Below are 20,176 nucleotides of genomic sequence, written 5' to 3'. Positions count from 1 at the left end.
CTTTAGCAAGTGTTGGGCAGAAGTCATATTCTCAAATTGCTGGAAGGCCACTGAGCAAGTTAATAAACAATCTTAGGCAAGTAAATGCCAAGTAACTTTTAATTGATGGTTAAATTTTACAATTAAGGAAGGGAAAATGGTTTTGACTAGTTGGAATACAGAAACCTAAAATATTTCACACATTCCCTCTGTATTCACCCCGCAAAAGTGACAGGGATTTATTGCCTTTTTCCCCCCCTAATAAAAAATCAGAAAGGAGAAGCATCTTGCCTGAGATGCAAAGCAAAAGTAAAAATACAACTGGATTCCCACAACAAAAGAACCGCTATGGGGATTGGAGATGTAGAAATAGGATATAATTTCCCTTCCTCAGGCATTTTAGTCAGCAAGACTAAGGGGAAAAAAAAGAGAGGCTTAAAGAACAAAAGGTGAACTTTCACAGCAGAAAGTTACAGAGAGGTCAGAGGCAGTTAGAACAAAGAAAGCACTGATCTGGATGAAAGTTTTGGACAGAATAGAGGCTCTCAGGTAAAACACTCAGGTATCACAAGTGTTCCCCAGAAGCTCAGGAAGTTCCCCCATGAAAAGCTAAGAATGAGGGCTCTGGGTTCAGGGGTGCCTGGATGTGACCTCTATCTTTGCCTTAACCAGACTTGTGCCTTGCAAGTCACCTCGTCATTCTTGGCCTCGGTTTCTTCAGATAGAAAACCTTTAGCGCACCCACCTCCCAGGATTGTTGGGAGGAGTCAAGCACTTAGCACAGCACCTGGCACATCAAAGTGCTCACTTAGCATTCGTTCAAGAAAATAAAAGTTTCACAGGGCAGGAGTATAGTTCTTAAAATCTCACCCTATATTGTTTATTGACCTCAAATTGTTAAGTAAATGTTAGGGATTAGTCAATAGCCAGGCTCTGACCTCACTGGAGAGCTAGTGTGTCCTTCAGGAGGTCTGTGACTCAAACCCTGGTATTTCTCAGGCACACTTGCAACATCTCAGAGCCCGCTCCCAGAGGGCAAAACCAGGCTCAGGTCCCACCGTACTGCCCCTCTGCAAAGTGAGCTGGCCTCGGAGCCCCCAGCCTGTCTCTCCTGACTGGGTAGCTCTTTCCCTCCCCTGCTATGTCCTCCTCACCTTATTTCTCTCAAGATATCAAAAATATTCTAAGGCACATTCACTCAGTAATCATTTTTCAGTGTCTGCCTTGTGCCAGGCTCTGGGAATACAGAGAAGCCAAAGCCAGGGTCCTGCTGACAGCTGAGCAGAGAAGGTGATCAGTCCCACCACCCAAATGGACATGGCAAGAGCAAAAAATGGTGGGGCTGAGGCATAGTGACTGCCTAGAGGCAACTGTACTTAGAGCATGAGGTAGAGACATCACCCAGGCCAACCAGCTCACTGCACAAGTGGGGGATCTAAGGCCCAGGGAAAGGAAGGGACTTGCCCAGAATCACGCAACAAGGGCTAAGCCAGGTGATGACACCTCACCACCTCACTATAAAAACACCCTGGGCCTGTCTCACTGACGAAGAGGTGGACTTGACCTTTGGAGAGGATGTAAGAAGAGGGACATCTGTCCGACAGGTCTCAGGAGAACCCTCTCTGGACAGAAGGGCTAGATGGGGCAAGGAGTCGTCTCAGGTCAGTGGGGAAGCTGTGGACTGAGCAGATCACCCCTCTCCAATCTGAGGAGGAATAGGACTGAATGTCTCATCTACATCTAGAGGTGGGGTGGGCTTAGAAGGCTGACCAGACAGAGACAAGGCTGTAGAAGTGGGTGGAGAGGGAGGGTTGGAGGGGGCTCATTTCCAGAGATGCTCCAATTCTTCCTTTACAGATTATACTGCTTAGAGTGAGGCTGGAGTGGGGGTCAGCTCTGTGCAGAAAGGAAGAGTCTCATGCTAGAGTCTCACTGCCATGGTGAGCAGTATCTTCCTTATGACTTGCCTCCACTCCTGAAATCCAGTAACCAGAGGAAATTTCCTGTATCAGATCACACTGGATGTATCCCCTGGATACCCTAAGCACTAGAGAGTCACTTGGTGGCAGAAGGATGGGAGATGAGGCTATTTCCCTTGGGCATCCCTGCACCCATAGAGTCTGCCCATGTAGCCAGTTATGCCCCTGAGAGCCTAGGGTTGGTCTGCTGCCCTAGAGTTCTCCACCTACAGGGCCGCCCCAGTATCCCCTGTTCTCCCATTTTATCTCGAGACTGGAGCTCTCAAGCCCCCACCACTCAGTATCTTACCCCAGGTCCCACCACCTCTACTCCTGGAAGCCCTTTTGATTCCAATAGGCCTGAGGTACAGTCAAGCAGATGAAACTGGTGTCTGCTGCTTCAGCCAGGTTATTCCCAGCTCAAGAATCCCAGACAGGACAACTCCAAGGCCCACACAGAGTCTTACCCAGTGCACTGGGTGGAACACCTCCCCCCCGTTCATTCATGTCCATCTGGAACCTGTGAACATGACCTAATTTGGAAGTTGAGTCTTTGCAGATGTGATCAAGTTAAAATGAGGACATAATGGATTAGGGTGAACCCCAAACCCAAAGACTGGTGTCCTTATAAGAAGAGGAAATTTGGACACAGATACACAGAAAGGAGAACACCATGTGAAGACACAGAGACACACAGGGGTGAAGGACTCATGAAGACAAAGACAGAGGCATGAGGGCTACAACTACAAGCCAAGGAACACCAAGGCTTGCCAGCAAACACTAGATGGTAAAAGAGGTAAGGAAGGAGTCCTCCCTATGGACTTCAGAAGAAGGATAGCCCTGCTGACTCGATTTCAGACTTCTAGCCTCCAAAAAACTGTGTGAAAATAAATTTCTGTTATTTTAAGCCAAAAAAAAAAAAAAGATCCTTAATTTAATACATCTGCAAAGACCCTTTTTCCAAATAAGGTCACCTCCACAGTGCCAAGGGGGAGGACATATCTTTTTAGTGGCTGCCATTCAGCCCACTAGAGTAAGGCACCAACTCAAGGCCAGGGCCGTAAATGAGGACTGAGGGTCTTTCATGCCATCTGTCAGCTGAGTTATGCATGGTTGAAAACAAACAATAAAACAATCCCACAATTTTAGTGGCTTACAACAACAAAGGTTTACTTCTGGCTCACCTTAATGTCTGTTGCAGGTGGGTTTCAGCTGAATGCCATGTCCTGTTCATCGCAGGGTAAGCCCTGTTCTGGGCAGTGGGAGCTGCTCTTGTGGCCAAGAAGAAAACAGCACCAGTGGAAACACAAAGCTCCTAAAGCTGCCCCTTGGAAGTGGCATATGTCACTTCTGCTCCCTATTTAATTGGACAGAGCAAGTTGCACAGCCAGGCTGCTGTTTAAATGCAGCTGAGAAGCCATTCTTCTTTCCTGAGGAAGCAGAATTGGCATACCTAAGCACTTCCGCTGTTAAAATCATTTCTGCCTCTGCAGGAGTGTCACTCTCAGACACTCGCAGCAGCTCCTACAAATCTCCGTGGCATTCAGACAAAGGACATCGAGGATGTAGGGCAAGAGATGTGGAATCCCATATTTCTGCAGCCCCAAAAGCACTCATCACACAGGGGTATGTGCAGATGTGCAGGCTGTGCTATGCAAGAACAGAGCACAGGGTCCTGAGGCAGAGGTGCCCATAGGTTCTTCGATAACTTTATATGTGTGCATCGGTGGGGTCTGATCCAAGGGTGGGAGTAGGAACCCCAGCAGCAATTAGTACATCACTCGACATCCTTCAACTTCTAAACTGTATGGGCAATCAGTTGAGAACTGTGCTGCAAATAATTCATTACTGAAGTTTAAGTACCAAAGTTTTTAAGTAATTGACATTTCTAAATAAAAACAACTGGGAATAACATAAATTAAATTAAATGGGAATATATTCAAGGATATTCTTAAAATACTAGCATGTTTATTCACTTCCTTCTCATGTTTTCGTGAACAGGAGAGAAAGGATTGAGGAAATAACTACTTCTGAAAAAACTGTTTAACCACGATTACACACATGGGTGTGTGTCACCTATGTGAACTTCAATTTATGTGTGTTCTGTGGCATACAAATGAATTGAGAATTACACATCTAAATCACAACCACACTGGGTAACTCCATATTATTGCACATAATTCCGTGTGTTCTTGATGTAAACATTCCAAGGACAAGAAACAAATTTTCCTTTTCCACGTATTGAGTCTTAGCTCAGTCTTATATTATTAGAAGAAATCATCATTTGGCACAAGTAGGGGAAATTTTTCCCCATTGAGGGACATTGATCTGAGGGGAAAAGAAAAATCCAATGAAGAGCACATAGTAATAGAAATGCTTTTTGAGACATGGAGAAATAAAATACACCTCACCTATAAACTTTTCAAATTAGAAACAGAGCTACATGATAAGGTGAGACTTTCCCCTTCACCTCTATGAGATTTGCAAAGACTGAGAAGGTATTTGTGAATAATCATGATATAGCTTACAGACTGCCCACAAAGTGTAAGCTCTAGTAAATGTGCCCAGGCCAGAAGAGATTGGGTTGTAGGTGACATCTAATGCCTAGCTTTTCCCACACCTGAATCCAGAGCTGGAGGTAAAGGGAGGGAGCAAACAGTAATATTATTAGGATATTTGTGAGACATTATTGGAATAATCATATTTTTTGTCTGGAATTCTGGGGTGCAAAGTAAGCAAAAGTTTCACACCCTCCCAAATACAGGCTAGAGCTATGACTTCAAAAGGAATTGTTCAATGACCAGAATAAATTTTACTTTTCATGATTTCCACTCAGATGTCTTGAGCTCCATACGACAAAAAGCTAAAGGTACAGGCATAGTCTAGAGATTCTGTTCCTAACTTAAAACATAAAACATAAAACTGTGAGAAATTTGAGTTTACATTTATAAGATAGCTCCTGAGCAAATGAGAAAACTGAAAGGCTTTTATTTTCTTTAAAAGGGCAGACAAGCCTCTGAAGCCCTCCTTATAACAGAAATGATGTATATGCTTTCTTTAAATTGTATCTCAAACATATACAAGGAGAGAAATGCCCCTATTTCTCTCTAGGTAGTTTTGCCCAGGAATATAAAACAGATGAAGGATTCAAATATAAGCTCATCTCCCCATGACATGTTTTTGCTCTTATTTTCACATTTATTTATATGCTGGCTATTGACTGCATGACAGATCTGAGTCAGATACACCACCACCTTTCTTTAAATAAATGGTAACTCATATGTTAAATCCTCCCGACCAGCCTCTGTCAACTGTGACAAATCTAGTCAGTGAGAATATATGTATAATTGAAGAAATAATTACAATTGCTCAAAAAAGCTCATTGATTCTTTCAAGAGAATCAATTTCACATCAATCATTTCACGCAAGATCAGTGTCTGAAATTTATTTGGAAAGACAGAATGCACGATTCTATAGGCTTTTGATCCCTGAGTTTTCCTGGTGGGAAATGGATTCCTAAAGAAGGAAAAAACACTTTCATTATTGGCTCCTAATTTGAGAGGCAACACTATCCTATTTATTTGAATGAGGAAATATCCCCTCTGTTCTCCTTTAGTCTATATCCTTCTGGCTCCTCTCTCTGTGCTCAGCTGAAATTAAAGTTAAACTCTGATTTTTACCAGTTCTTTAAAAGTAACAACAGCAGTAAACCTATATGACCTTTTCCATAAATTCTCTAGCCATAAATGGTGGCTTAATCAGCATAGACTGTCTGGTTAATTGACTGCTCCCTCCAGCCAGTTTCTTCATTTGAAACTGGTCCCAAGGTTCAGGGCATGTTAGTGAGTCCCAAGCTGTGGGACAGGGAAAGTCAGTTAGAAACACAGTGTAAACTAGAAGGCTTTGGGGAGCTAAAGATCATGGCTGGTATGCATATTGATTTATGAGGATGAGTATTTTACATACTGCTATTTACATACATGATGCTATTTTATCCCCTCGGCAGACCTATGAAGAAAAATTATTGACTTCATTTTACAGTTATGGAAACTAAGGCTTCAGAGTTTGTATAACTTGCCCATTGTTTTGGATTGAATTCTGTTCCCCATAAAGATATGTCTAAGTCCAAATCCCCAGGATTTTAGAATGTAATTTTATTTGGAAATAGGCAAGTTAAATGACATCACACTGGGTTGGATAGGACCTTAGCACAATATGAATAGTGTTCTTATACAAAAAGAATATTTGAGCATAGAGAGACAGAGGAGTGAACCCCATGGATTGCTGGCAAATCACCAGAAGCTAGAAAAGGCATGCAACAGATTCTCCACCATGGACTTAGACTGAAGCATGGCCCCGCTGACACCTTGATTTTAGATTCCAACCTACAGAACTGTGAGACAATAAATTTCTATTTTAAGGCACCCAGTTTGTAATACTTTGTCATAGCAACCCTAGGAAACTAAAATACTCGTTCTTTGTCCAGGTTTTTGAAGCTAGGGCTGTTTAAATTCAAATCCCCTATTCTTAACCACTCATTTTGTCCAAAATGCTAAAAGGACAGCACTAGGGTGTGCAAGGGTTGTTTAGTGGTAGAATTCTTCTCTGTCATGCAGGAGACCGGGTTCGATTCTTGGTCCATGCACTGGCCCCCTTCCCCCCCCAAAAAAAAATAAGCACAACAAACAAAAAAACAAATGAACAAAAATTCAACAAATGGTGCTATGAAAACAGGATACTCACATGGAAAAATAATGAAATGTGACCCCACCATACTGCATATTAAAAAAAAGACAAAAGACCTCAAATCAGAAACCTAAATTTACAACTGGAAGATCCAGAAAAGAAAGAAGAGAAAATTAAACCCAAAGTGAGCAGAAGGAGGGAAATAAAAAGTAGAGGGGAGATAAATTAGAGAAAGTCAACAAACCGAAAGTTGGTTCTTTGACAAACCTTTACCAATATTAATGTAGAAAAAGAAAGGACACAAATAACTAAAATCAGAAATGAAAGGGGAAAATTACTACCAATACCACTGAAATGAAAAGGTTTAGAAGAGGATACTATGAACAATTGTACCCAACAAATTAGATAACCTAGATAAAATGGACAAATTCCTGGAAACACACAAACTACCTACCCTTACTCAAGGAGAATTAGAAGATCTCAACAGAGAAATAACTAATAACAAGATTGAATCAGTAATCAAAACCTACCAATGAAGAAAATCTCAGTACCAGATGGTTCACTGGTGAATTCTGCCAAACATTCCAAGAAGAATTAACAGCAATTCTTCTCAAACTCTTCCAAAATATTAAAGAGGAGTAAACACTTTCTAACTCATTCTATGAGGCTAACATCACTCTCATATCAAAGTCAGATATCAATATTCCTTATGAATATAGGTACAAAAATCCTCAACAAAATACTAGCAAACTGAATTCCATAGCACATTAAAAGAATTATATACCATGACATAGTGAAATTATGTTGCAGAAATCTGCAACAGTGGTTCAGCTTAAGAAAATCAATAATGTAATACACCACAATAATAGGATGAAGGAAAAAAATACACTATCACCTCAATTGTCACAGAGAGGTCATTTGACAAAATACAGCACCTCTTCTTGATAAACACACTTAGAAAACTAGGAACAGAAAGACACTTCCTCAATATGATAAAGGACAAACATAAAAAAATCCACAGCTAATACCATACCCAGTGATGAAAGACTGAACTCCTCTAAAATATGGAACAAGACAAGGATGAGTTCTATTCAACATTGCACTGAACGTTCTAGTTAGGCAAGAAAAAGAAATAAAATCCATCCAAATTGGAAACAAAGAAGTAAAATTTTCCCTTTTTTACAGCTGGCATGATTATATTAGAGTTCATAAATTAATTCAACAAAGTGGTGGGGGTACAAGATCAACATGCAAAAATCAATACAATTTCTATACACTAGTGATGAATAATCTGGAGAGGAAATTTTTTAATTTCATTTACAATTGTAATGAATAGAATGGAATATCTAAGAATAAATTTAACTATGGATCTAAAGAACTGATAGACAGAAAATTGCAAAACATTGCTCAAAGAAATTAAAGAAGACATAAATAAGTGGAAGCTAATTTCTTGCTAATGGATTGGAAGACTAAATCCCATTAAGATGTCAATTCTACCAAAGCAACTTACACTTTCAATGCAATTGCAATAAAAATTCCAATGCAATTGCAATAAAAATTCCAACAGCCTTCTTTGCCAAAATGAAAAAGCCAATCACCAAATTTATATGGAAGGGTAAGGAGTCCTAAGTAGCCAAAACTATCTTGAAATAAAACAACTCACAGTTCCTGATATTAAAACATATTATAAAGCTACAGTAATCAAAACAGCATGTTGAGGCTCCCGCCAGCTGGCACCAAAAGTGAGCCATTTGGCAGCTCTGGGAGCTGCCACATCTGAGGGAGGGAGCTGCCCCACCACTGCCACAGTCATAGTGTCAGTAATTAACACCGTTGGAAACTTCCCATGAGGACAGGATTCACAGTGCCCAGACTATGGCACCCACCTGACAACCTGCTCCTCCAACAGGTCCACAAAATCTTTGATGTGCACAACGGAGGGCAGACCCTCATTGCTGACCTCAGGGGTCACAAGGGCTCTGTGTGGCCAATGGCCTGGGCCCATCCCAGGTGTGGCAACATACTGGCAAGCTGTTCGTATGACTGGAAAGTCATCATATGGAAAAAGGAAAATGACACCTGGGAGAAGAACCATGAGCACACAGGACGTGACTCATCAGTGAACTCTGTGTGTTGGGCCCCCCATGACTATGGCCTGGTCCTGGGTGTGGGAGCTCAGATGACCATCTCCTGCTGACCCACACCAGGGAGGGCCAGTAGAAAGTGAAGAAGATCAACAATGCTCACATTATTGGCTGCAGTGCTGTCCGCTGGGCCCCTGCTGTTATACCTGGGAGCCTCATAGACCAGCTGTCAGGGTAGAAACCCAACTACACCAAGAAGCTTGCATCAGGTGGTTGTGACAACCTTATCAAGCTGTGGAAGGAGAAGAGGATGGCCAGTGGAAGGAGAGGCAGAAGCTGGAAGCTCACAGCGACTGGGTTCAAGATATGGCTTGGCCCTCCTCCATCAGTCTGCCCACCAGCACCATCACCAGCTGCTCCCAGGATGGCCGTGTGTTCATTTGGACCTGTGATGATGCCTCAGGCAATATGTGGTCCCCCAAACAATGTCCTGGTTGCTTGGGCAGAGACAATAAGGTGACCTGTGGAAGGAGTCAATGGATGAGCAGTGGATGTGCAGTAGTGATGTTAGCAAAGGCCAGGTCTTCACATCAGCTTCATTCACAGAGAGGCAGCAGAGTGAGCAATGGAAAGACAGGGGGCCTGGCTCCCTGCCCGCCAGGACAGCCTCCTCTGGGCCAAACTGACCAAACAGCTGTGAAGAACACCCATCTCCAGCAAGGTTATTTTCCTAAGAATCCTTATAAATACAACCACAAAATGATCATCTGCCTTAACATGATTCTGTATGGTTTGTAGTTAACTCCAGCTGAAAACACTCTTGCTGTGAGGTAGAGAAAAACTACAACTGATATTTAAAAGTATTTGTTCTAGTTTGCTAGCTGCCGGAATGCAACACACCAGAGATGGATTGGCTTTTAATAAAAGGGGATTTATTTTGTTGGTTCTTCAGAGGAAAGGCAGCTTACTTTCCACTGAGGTTCTTTCTTATGTGGAAGGCACAAGGTGGTCTCTGCTGTTCTTCTTTCCAGGCCCCTGGGTTCCAACAACTTTCCCCGGGGTAACTTCTTTCTGCATCTCCAAAGGCCTGGGCTGAGCTGCTGGTGCTGAATGAGGAATGCTGAGCTGCTAGCAGTGCTACGTTGCAATCTCTCATTTAAGCACCAGCCAATTAAGTCAAACATCACTCATTGCAGCAGACACGCCTCCTAGCTGACTGCAGATGTAATTGGCAACAGATGAGGTTCACGTACCATTGGCTTATGTCCGCAGCAACAAGAATAGGTATGCTCACCTGGCCAAGTTGACAACTGAATCTAACTAACACAGTATTGTTTTAAAATATGTTTGTCCATTTTTATGTACCTTTTGGGTTCAGACATTATTGGAGGGGTAACTGAATAAATCATTTTGCTTATAATCCCTGTTACACTAAAAAAAAACAGCATGATATGGCATGAGAACAGACATAAAGACCAATGGAATCAAACTGAGAGTTCAGAAATAAACTTTCACATCTATGGCCAATTGATTTTTGACAAAGGTTTCAAGGTCAATTGATTTTTATTTCTGTGGGGTCAGAGGTTATGTCTCCTCTTCTATTTCTGATCTTATTTACTTGCATCCTCTCTTTTCTTTTTGTCAATCTTGCTAAGGGCCCACCAATCTTATTGATTTTCTCATAAAACCAGCTTCAGGTTTTGTTGATTTTCGCAATTGTTTTCATGTTCTGAATTTCATTTATTTCCACTCTAATCTTCATTATTTCTTTCCTTTTGCTGGCTTTGGGGTTAGTGCTGTTCTTTCTCTACTTCTTCCAAGTGGACAGTTAATTCCTTGATTTTTGCTCTTCTTTTTTGATATAGGCATTTAGGGCAATAAATTTCCCTCTTAGCACTGCCTTTGCTGCATCCCATAAGTTTTGATACATTGTGTTTTCATTTTCATTTGCCTCGAGATATTTATTGATTTCTCTTGTAATTTCTTCCTTGATCCACTAGTTGTTTAAGAGTGTTGTTGAGCCTCCACATATTTGTGAATTTTCTGACACTCTGCCTATTATTGATTTCCAACTTCATTCCTTTATGATCTGAGAAAGTGTTTTGTATGATTTCAATCTTTTTAAATTTATTGAGACTTGCTTTGTGACCCAGAATATGGTCTATCCTTGAGAATGATCCATGAGCACTTGAGAAAAAGGTATATCCTGCTGTTGTAGGGTGTAATGTTCTATAAATGTCTGTTAAGTCTAGCTCATTTATTGTACTATTCAAATTCTCTGTTTCTTTATTGATCCTCTGTCTAGATGTTCTGTCCATTGATGAGAGTGGGGAATTGAAGTCTCCAACTGTTATGGTAGATGTGTCTATTTCTTTTTACAGTGTTTGCCACATGTATTTTGGAGCATTCTGGCTTGGTGCATAAAGATTTATGATTGTTATATCTTCTTGCTGAATTTTTTCCTTTTATTAATACATAGTATCCTACTTTGTCTCTTTTAACTGTTTTACATTTGAAGTCTAATTTTTTGGATATTATTGTAGCTGCTCCCAACCTATCACTTTCAACCTATATTTATCCTTGGGTCTAAGAGGTGTTTCCTGCTGACAGCATATAGATTGGTCCTGTTTTTTTTTTTTTTTTAATCCATTCTGCCAGTCTATGTCTTTTGATTGGGGAGTTTAATCCATTAACATTTAATGTTATTACTGTCCAGGTAGTACTTTCTTCTACCATTTTGCCTTTTGGATTTTATATGTCATATCTAATTTTCCTTCTTTTTACATTTACTCATAGTCTTCATTTCTATACTCTTCTCCACACCTCTCTCTTCTGTCTTTCCATATCTGTCTCTAGTGCTCCCTTTAGTATTTCTTGCAGAGCTGGTCTCTTGGTCACAAATTCTCTCAGTGATTTTTTGTCTGAAAATATTTTAATTTCGGGCCATGGTGGCTCAGCAGGTAAGAATGCTTGCCTGCCATGCCCAAGGACCTGGGTTCAATTCCCGGTGCCTGCCCATGTGAAGAAAATATATATATATATATACATATATTTTAATTTCTTTCTCATTTTTGAAGGACAATTTTGCTGGATATAGAATTCTTGGTTGGCAGCTTTCTCTTTTAGTAATTTAAATATATCATCCCACTGTCTTCTCACCTCCATGGTTTCTGCTGAGAAATCTACACATAGTCTTATTGAGCTTCCCTTGTATGTGATGGGTTGCTTTTCTCTTGCTGCTTTCAAGATTCTCTCTTTCTCTTTGACCTCTGACATTCTGATTAGTGAGTGTCTTGGAGTACGTCTATTTGGATCTATTCTCTTTGGGGTATGCTGCACTTCTTGGATCTGTAATTTTAAGTCTTTCATAAGAGTTGCAAAGTTTTCACTGATAATTTCCTCCATTAGTTTTTCTCCTCGTTGTCTCTTCTCTTCTCCTTCTGGGATACCCACAGCACATTATATTCATGTGCTTCATATTGTCCTTCCATTCCCTGAGTCCCTGCTCATATTTTTCCATTCCTTTCCCTATATTTTCTTTTGCTTGTCAGATTTCAGATGTTCCATCCTCCAATTCACTGATCCTATCTTCTACCTTTCGAAATCTAACATTGTAGGTTTCCATTTTTTTTCATCTCTTCTACTGTGCCTTTCATTCCCATAAATTCTGTGATTTGTTTTTTCAGACTTTCAATTTCTTCTTTTTGTTCATTCCTTCCCTTCTTTATATCCTCCCTCAATTCATTGATTTGATTTTTTATGAGGTTTTCCATGTCTGCTCAAACATTCTGAATTAATTGTTTCAACTCCTGTATCTCATTTGGATTGTTGGTTTGTTCCTTTGACTGGGCCATATCTTCAATTTTCCTAAGGTGATTTGTTATTTTTTGCTGGCATCTAGGCATTTAATTACATAATTAGTTTATTCTGGAGATTGCTTTTACTTCTTTCACCTAGGATTTTCTTGCTGGATGAATTTGTTGTCTGTCTGTTCCTTGACATTCAGTTCAGCTTTTTCTGGACCTCTAGCTTAGGTTTTAACAGATAAGAATTTTTCAGTCCTTTTTTTTTTTTTGTTTCTTGCCCTGCCTGTATGGTGCCTTTTTCCCCCACCCTTAGGAGGGTCTACTTAGGTATTATAGACCCCAGCCGGATTTTCCCAGACCAAACTGGCCTCCTGTCATGAGGAAAGAGTCACCTGTGTCAGTTTTCCCTGAGGGTGAGACCCAGCAGGTTGAAAGACTTTTCTGTGAAGTCTCTGGGCTCTGTTTTTCTTATCCTTTCCAGTATATGGTACTTGTCTGCCTGCAGGTCCCACCAGCATAACATGATGTGGTACCTTTAACTTTGGCAGACTGGACTGATGGGGGCATGGTGGAGATAGAGGAGCGGTTGTAGGCTGATTTTAATGGTTTCAAATTACCAAGCCCTTGTGTCTGAATTCCTTAAGAGAGGGATTCCACCTGAGTTAGGCCTCACCCCTCCCCTGGGGAAGGCACAGGCTCCAGACAAGTTCTCAAACAAGCTTGTTTCTGCCTATGCCTGGGGCAGTTGCAGCCTGAGAAGTCCTGCTGCTGTACCCAAAAGCAGTCAAGACTTTGTAGAAACATAGCTACAAAAACCTCTTTTTTTTTTTTTTTTTTTTGCCTTTTTCCATCAGCGCTGCCCCCTTGGCACCAGGGCAAAAATGAGCAACCTCTGCTTTGACCAGTTTCATCTACACTTTGACCAGGCCTATTTAGTTTAGTTTAGGAATTAATTTGTTAATTACTTCCACAATTGGCGTTTGGTTGTGCTCAGCCCCTACTGATGGTAAACTCTCTTTCCTTTCCCCTCTGGGAAGCAGCCTGTGGGGGAGGAGCACCGGCTGCCATGGCTTGGGGAGCTCACAGTTCTGGGGCGGGCTCGTAGCCGGTCCAGCTGGTCCAGACTGGTGTACGCTGTGTGTCTGGTCACTGATGTGGCCCCAGGAGCTGTTCTGTGCTGTTTCTGGTTATTTAGTAGCTGTTCTGGAGGATAACTAAATCACGCACATTGCTAAGCTGCTATCTTGGCACCTCTCAAGACACCAATTGATTTTTGACAAAGGTTTCAAGTTCATTCAACCAGAAAAGAACAGTCTCTTCAATAAATGGTTCTGGGAAAACTGGATATCCATATGCAAAAAATGAAGGATGACCCCTACCACACATCATATACAAAAATGAACTCTAAATGGATTAAGGACCTAAGGTAAGAATGAAAACTATAGAATTCCTAGAAGGAAACACAGATAAACATCTTAAGGACCTTGTTTTAGGCAATGGTTTCTCAGAGTTTGCACCAAAAGCACCACAACAACAGCAACAAAAATAGATAATAGCCACTTCATGAAAATTAAAAATCTTTGGGCATTAAAGAACTTCATTATGAAAGTAAAAAGAAACCTACAGAATGAAAGAAAATATTTAGAATCCACATATCCAGTAAGAGTTTAATATCCTGAATATATAAAGAAATTCTACAATTCAACAACAAAAAGACAAACAACCCAACTAAAAAAATGGGCAATGACTTCAATAGACATTTCTCCAAAGAAGATATACAAATGGCAAAAAAAAAAAAAACCACATGAAAAGATTCTCAACATCATCAGTCATTAGGGAAATGCAAAACCACAATGAGATATTGTTTCACACCCACTAGGATGGTTACGTTTTTTTTAATGAAAATAACAAGTTTTGGAGAAATGAGAACACTTGTTCACTGTGGGTGGCAATGTAAAATGGTGCAGCCACTGTGGAAAACAGCTTGAGGGTTCTTCAGAAAATTAAGTATGGAACTACCATATGACCCAGCAATCCCACATCTAGATATATACCCAAAAGAACTGAACGCAGGGACTTGAGCAGATATTTTCACACCCATGTTCATAGCAGTAGTATTCATAATTGCTAAAAGTTGGAAGTAACCCAAGTATCCATCAACTGATGAACAGATAAACAAAATATGTATAAATGAATATACATACAATGGATTATTCTTCAGCAGTAAAAATGAATGAAGTTCTGATACACACTACAACATGGATGAAACTTGAACACATCATGTTGATTGAAATAAGCCTGACACATCCCCCTATCCCATATCATTGACAGCCCCTTCCAACATGAGAAAGCTAGAATGAGCATAGCCCAAATACCCCTAAAGAGAGAGAGAAAGATCAAAGGTGTTGGGGGAGTTATACAGAGAAGGTAGGAGTTAACAAATGAGTATGAGTGCTGAATCATTATACTGATATTTCTTTGAGCCTCCAGTACCTTCGAGCAACTAGAAATAAACACCTAAAATTGTGGAATTGTAAACTATACCAAACCTGAAATTTGTTCTACAATTAATTGTTGCAATGTACTTGGAAATTTATTGCTTTTATGTATATATATTATTTAAAGAGAGAGAGGTGTATAACAGATGAGTATGACTGCTGAGTCATTATATTGATATTTCTGTTGGTCTCCATTGACTTGGAGCAGCTAGAAGAAAAAAATGAAAAAAAATTGTGGAACTATCACCCATACTTTAAAGTCTGTTCTATAACTATATGTTAAAATGTACTTGGAAAGTTATTGCTTTTTTGTACATATCTTATATTTCATATAAACAATGTTAAAAATGATAATAAAATGAAATGAATAAAAAAGAACAAATATTGTATGATCTCACTGATATGAAATCATTAGAATAAGCAAATTCATAGACTCAGAAACTAGAATTCAGGTTACCTGGGGTAGGATGGGAATAGGAAATGGGAGTTAATGCTAAAATTGGTACAGCTTCTGTTTGGGGTAATAGAAAAGTTTTGGTAATGAATGGTGCTGATGGTAGGGTATATATATGTTACTAATACAATTTTTAAGAAATGAATAGGATTGTACAACACAATGAACTCTAATGTAAACCATGAACTATAATGAATATAGTTCATATATAATAATTATAATAATATTGCCTCATTAATTGTAACAAATGTACTACACTGATGCAAAATGTTAATAGGCAGTCCTGTGAGAGGGGGTATATGTGGACTCTGGATTTTCTGCATGGTTTTTATATAAATCCACAACTTCTCTAATATAGAATACATACAATTAAAAGAAAAAACTGAGAATATATATGCACAGACTTCCAATAAAGGAAGAGAGTAGAGAGTGACCTCCGTCTGCTGTGCTCTGAGATCCTTTGCCAGGTTTTGCTGATGTTTTGCTTCCAACTGGCAGCTCTGAGCAGCACAGAAATAGTGGGGCAGCCTTGTTCCAATGGAACACGGGACTCTCCTGGTGACATCTTCGGCTGAGGGGCTCCCCACACTCTTTCCAAACATTTCCTAGACTGCACAGGGGTCTAGGACACTCCCCCCCAAGGGTCCGTCCCTCTCCACTTCTCTCTGCATAAGAATTGCCTCATGGCCTGGCTCCCTCATTTGACTCCCCAATAAAACTAGGTGTCTCCTCTAATAAAACACCTACATGTTTAATCCCATCCCGGTGTCTGTTTCTCAGACTACCTGAGCAAACAAAAGAACAAAGTTTCTAATGTTTCATGAAATTTGTCCAGTTAGCAATTAAAAAAAAAACAAGAACACAAAGGGTACACTCTTCTCCCTAGTCAGCTTGTTGCACACCACCCACGGGCAGTCCCTCCACTCTCCAGCCTCAAAGCCAGGACTTAGAGGTAAATTTTTGGACAAATTACAGGTTACCATAACTATATTCTTAATATAAAATCTCTAAAGGTCACATGTAAATGAATCTTAAATCCAAAAATGCATGAATGCTTTCTACTGAAAATCTAAAATACCCTGAACACTTCATAACCTTGTCCTAGTCTAAAGGCCACCCCCCCTCAATCCTTGGCGCCCTTCCACCCCTGTGCCCGCTCCAGTCTCGGGCTCCTCCCTGCTCTCTCCACCTCGTCAGCATCCATGTCCACGTGGGAAGTCCTCCCTTATCCCTCCCGCCCAGGTTACCTTTTTCTTCTCTGTGTTTCTTTTAGTGATTTGTACAAAACATTATAGAAATGCACGTCAGTTAGGATTCTTTCAGGTGTTTGATTGACTGGCCGACTGAAAATGCCTTATACAATAAGGAGATACTGTCACATGCACTCCCAGAACAAGCATTCTGGAGAGAGCCGGCGAGGAAACCAGTTGGGTGGTGCTGCAGTGCCCTGCAGGCTGTGTGCTCTTCCCACCTGCCCACTCTGCCACCCCAGGGAGTGAGAAATACTGGTCTTCGTGGTGACAAGTTCCACCACCCTCACCTCAAAACCCACACTTAATGGCAGGGAGAGGCAGACGCGTGCTGCCCACTTTTCTCCCTGTGGGTGTCCTTTTCAGACCCGCCTTTCCTGATTGTGCAGATCTGAGTCACCTGGGCCACTCCACCCGCTCACGACAGAGCGGCTAGACTCACAGTGATTCCTCCCCCGAGGGGACCCACTTTATTTGAGGATATTGCTGCCTCTTACCTAAAATTTAATACATTTTTTTTAAATGATCAAGGCCCTTAGCAGAAAGACACAGAGGATGGCTGTGAACAGAGCCAACATTATCTGCCTCACGTCCGGCTCCGCGTGGCGAATGTCTATGTCTCGCTGCCTCCATGCGCTGCGGTTCTTGGGGAGCAGGAGCTCTGCTGCATCCCGGCATCATGGCTGGTTGGCCCACTGCAGCGCTCAGTAACTGCTTGCTGAGCATTCGGACATCCATTCCTTTGCTGAATAAATAAATTCAGCATACAAGAAAGACTATAGGAATGTTAAAAAAAAAAATGCTTACAAAATAAATGAGACGAGCTCTCCAATTGCTGCCCTGAAAGACTGAGAGGAATGTTAGCTCAATCGTAGAGATGCATAGACTGAGGCTAAAGAGTAACCAAGCCAAAATTAGGACATGAACATTCTAACTCTATAGTCCAGAGTCAAAATCCCAGACCCGTTGGCTGTCTGACTTACCCACCAATTATGGTTTCTGCCCCTCACTCAGTGATACTACAACTACTTACAGAGCGGCCACAGGACATAAGGAGCACTGCAAGAGCTTAAACTAAAAAATTTTTACGGGAGGCTACTGACAACCACAACTGAAAAGAGGTTTTGCTTTTATGTAAGATCTGCTACTTCCCAAAAGCATTTTGCAATTCTTGGGCAAGTGACAGACTGAATCTCTTTCTCTATAGTGTACCCTTCAACAACTCTGATTACACTCACCTGATATTTTTGTAATTGCATGTTTATAACTCCTTCCATCTCTTCTAAGTTTAGAAGTCAGACAATAAATGCTCTCCAAAGATGATCTGGCCCAACTGGGGTCTAGGCCAGATTTTTTTTAAATTTTTCATCAATCAACAAACTTTCTCAAAAGAACAATTTATAGAAAGCACAGATACATCTAGAGAAGAACAAATGCTCCACAAGCTGGGGCCATATAAACATCTATATGTACAAAAACTTTTGCAGCTACATACTTTATATAATGTACTTCAATTTTATTTTTGCTCCCTTTCGACCACGGAGGCAAAAAATTCAACTCATTCACTGTGGTTTCCTGTCCATCCAAAACCTACCTAAACATGCAGCAGAGCTCCAGGCTCCTATGCAAACCCGAGAGCTTAAGGTAGCAAGGGGGCCCTCTGGTTACTGATCATCTGGCCACAGATTTTCCCACATCCCCACGTTGCTGCTCGGCCATGTCCCCACTGATCCGGGGTCCCCAGAAATTTTCTCTCATTCTCTACCTCTCCCTCCTGGGCCCAGAAAAATATTTTTCTCCTTTGGGGAAGTATCTGCTTTTTCTCCCATTTCTTCTAAATCATTCTTATTCTTGCTATAACCCCTCCCCCCTTTTCTCTTTTACTCTCATTCACTCCCTATGGGTTTAGCCTCTGGAAAACAAAAGTCAGGAAATCTAGTTTATTTGAGCTTTCTGTGCTTCCAGATACCTTTCCTGAGGCAATAAAACAACAAAGTCAACCTTCTAGCTTGCATGGAAGAGAGAAAGGAAATGGGGGATAAAAGAGAAAGAAAAGAAATCCATAAATAAATATTTTAAAATATGAGCCAGGGTGGTGTGACGGTGGCTCAGCGGCAGAATTCTCGCCTGCCATGCCAGAGACCCAGCTTCGATTCCCGGTGTCTGCCCATGCCAAAAATAAAAAAATAAATACATAAGCCAGTTGCATATTTTTCACCGAATTCATCCCAAGCCTGTTGTGGAAGTCTACAGCAAAGTAATTAACTCATCCCAGATTTGCTACGCTTACAAATTTCCTAACATATCAGAGCAAGTGCATTCTAATGATTACTGTCCTTTCAGAACAGCACTTGACAGTTAATAGGTACTGGAGTTATTACTGTTTTTATATTTAAAACAATATTTAAAATTAAATGTTGAAGCACATTGCATATTTTTTTCCATACATTCAAAAAAGTACCTATTGTGAGTCATATGCTGAAGCTTCGTGATGGATAAAAGATGGGAATGGTTGAGCTAGATCAATCCAGAGGCAGTTAAGTCCTTTGAAGGAGATAAGAAAAGAGGACGAGGTCATTGGACTAGGTCATTGGACTATCTTCGAGGAGTTAGGAGGGACTTTCTAAAGCAACGAGTCCAAGTTTATCAGATAAAGAATAGAGGGCACTCAAGGGTAGCTCAGTGGTAGAATTCTTGCCTATCATGTGGGAGACACGGGTTTAATTTCCGGTCCATGCACTTCCCAAAAAACAAAGAAACAAGCAAAAACAAACAACCAAAAATTCAACAAATGGTGCTGCAATAACGCAATACTAACATGGAAAAATAATAAAATATGGCCTACAAAAAAAAATAGAGGAAAAATCTTCTAATAAGAAGTAGCAGCGTGCAAACTCTGGAAGTAAAAATGAATATAGTTTATCTAGAAAATTGCTGCGAAGTGTGACTGGGAGATAGAGGCAATGTTTGCGGACAGGGCACTGCTTTAGAGGGAAATAAGGGTTGAGACAGAAGTAAGAGAAGTAAAACCCATCAAAGTCTTCATGCACCCAATGAAGATGTTTGTACTTCATTTTGAATCCATTGAGGATCAGATGTGTCACTACTGAAGATCCTGCTGTTATCCAGGTGGGGAAAACCATGGACTGAATTAAAATAGTGGTCATGATATAATAAAAAGAGCAGAATTTTGAGAGATGTGAAGTTCATAAAAACCATAGGTCTTATGACTTTGAGTACATGGTTGAGGAAACAGAAACGTAAGTGCACCCAATTTTGCAGCTTGAACAACTAAGTAGATGGTTACAAGAGAAGCAGACCCGGGGAAGTCCTCTGCCCAGCACACACCCTGCTGAGAGCCGGTGTCACTCTCCCGTACCTCACCACTGTCCCGGCTCCAGGCCCCTCTCAGAGCCAGCTTCCCGGTTTCTCCTTCCTGAAACGCCAGTGCTACCCTCCTC

The 20,176-nt window shown here is 40.9% G+C and overlaps 1 pseudogene; it reads left to right on the top strand.

Moving 5' to 3' along the window:
- The first annotated feature begins 1,475 nt into the window (after nucleotides 1–1,475).
- On the top strand, nucleotides 1,476–9,393 carry LOC143681127 (protein SEC13 homolog pseudogene; annotated as a pseudogene).
- The last annotated feature ends 10,783 nt before the right edge of the window (nucleotides 9,394–20,176 follow it).

This window comes from Tamandua tetradactyla, chromosome 1 (assembly GCF_023851605.1).
Source record: "Tamandua tetradactyla isolate mTamTet1 chromosome 1, mTamTet1.pri, whole genome shotgun sequence".
Lineage (NCBI taxonomy): Eukaryota > Metazoa > Chordata > Mammalia > Pilosa > Myrmecophagidae > Tamandua > Tamandua tetradactyla.
Note: the sequence above shows the minus strand (reverse complement) of the source record. Positions and strands in the feature narration are given on the sequence as shown.